At 45.1% G+C, this 1,911-nt stretch overlaps 1 pseudogene; it reads left to right on the top strand.

Annotated features, from left to right (window-relative positions):
• On the top strand, positions 1-1,677 carry LOC116190230 (annotated as a pseudogene).
• Positions 1,678-1,911: the final 234 nt, after the last annotated feature.

The following is a 1,911-nucleotide window of genomic DNA, read 5'->3' on the forward strand; positions in this document are numbered from 1 at the left end:
TCTCAGTGTACATATTTGGTCTCCCAAGTGTTGAGAAGAGACTGAGATGGGGAAGGGAGAGGGATCAACGAAAGCTGATAACAAAAAAGAGCTAGAAGAAGCGAATGCAGTGTTGCAAGCCTGGAAGTATGCGTTAGGGTTCACAGAGTTAGCGGTGCTAAAGTGTGCGATCGAGCTCGGTGTGGCCGATGAGATTGAGACCCAAGGTGGCGCTGCCACTCTATCTTAGCTCTCTGCTGCCCTCAACTGCTCCTACACTTCACTCTACCGAATCATGAGGTTTCTTGTCCACAACCAGGTTTTCAAGGCAAAGGCAGTAGCCACCCAAGAGGCCACCACTTATTTGCAAACGGAGCTCTCCCGGTGCCTCCTCAAGGGAGGTGAGAAGAGCATGGCCAGCTTCATTTTGTTTGAAAGCACCCCGGTACGTAAGAATAATACTTCCCCGTTCAAGTCCTAGTTTTATACTTTATTAGAATGACAGTTTTAGATATATGGATCGATCATGTTATATATAGATAATGCTGGCTCCTTGGCATGGTCTGAGCGCTTGGGTCTCATCCAACAAGGCGGCTCCACCACCCTTCGAGGCAACTCATAGCCAGGACATATGGGCCTACACGGCCCAGAATCCCGAACACAGTAGGCTCCTGGACGAGGCCATGGCCTGCGATGCGAGGCTAGCAGCAGCAGCAGTCATTGGCAGCTGCCCAGAGGTGTTTGAAGGGATTGAAGTGATGGTCGATGCAGGGGGAGGCAATGGGACATTTGTGGGGATGATGGTGAAGGCCTTACCGCAGATCAAAGGCATCAACTTCGATCTGCCTCATGTCGTCTCCATTGGCCCACACTGGAATGGGGTGGAGCACGCCGGAGGAAACATGTTTGAGAGCATCCCCAAGGCCGATGCCACTTTCCTATTGGTCGGTACTTAACTCATCTTTCGACATAAATCTATATAACATATATATACTAGTAACAAAAGTATCGTGTGTATAAGGTGACACTGACACGCACAATTATTGATAAGAGCGTCTTTTGCACGTTTGACAGAAGGTACTCCATGATTGGTCCGATAGCGAGTGCATCCAAATATTAAAGAAATGCGAAGAAGCCATTGCCGAAGATAACAATGATGACAGCATCTCCGACGGGAAACAGATTAAGGAGAAGAGGAAGAAGGTGGTAATTGTCGAAGCTGTGATTGATGATGATTATGATGATGAGGAGCAAGATGAACAAGGCAATTAGTTGCAGAGCTGGACTGGGGTGAGGTTGGGACTTGACATGGCGATGATGGCCCACACCAATGGAGGCAAAGAAAGGACCCGCACAGAGTGGGCCCATGTCCTCAATGAAGCTGGATTCTCTAGTTTCTCCATCAAGCCCACCTCCGCTGTCCAATCCATTATTGAAGCCTTTCCTTGAGGTTGCTATTGAATACTTGAATAGTCCCCCTCATGGTTTTAATATAAAAACTATTATATCATTGATTTGATGTAGTAGAGATCCCGATCGATAATATCTTCTTCTTTTTTTCCTTGTATGAGCAGATCATTAGATATTTTAATAAGTATGTGTTGGAGTGATATAACTAGGACACGACTCTTGTACCTTGCTGCCAAATGGGTCAATCGATCAATAATTACAATGAAAATTTTAACTAAAATTTACCAATTATTTGTGTAAAATGCTCACTGAGCCTATACGAATTTGAACCAATCTACAATCTAAAAAACTTAAGCTGATAAGTTGTTGGACTCAAGTCTCATACAAGCTTACGATTTTTTTCTCAATTTTTTCCGTGAGGATAACATATCTCAACATTCGCTCTCATGTGGCAGTGTGTGATCCAGCATGTACTACATGCCCTTAAACACCTGCCCTCAATAACTAATCACGAGCCGACAT

This window comes from Punica granatum, unplaced genomic scaffold (assembly GCF_007655135.1).
Source record: "Punica granatum isolate Tunisia-2019 unplaced genomic scaffold, ASM765513v2 Contig00398, whole genome shotgun sequence".
Classification (NCBI taxonomy): domain Eukaryota; kingdom Viridiplantae; phylum Streptophyta; class Magnoliopsida; order Myrtales; family Lythraceae; genus Punica; species Punica granatum.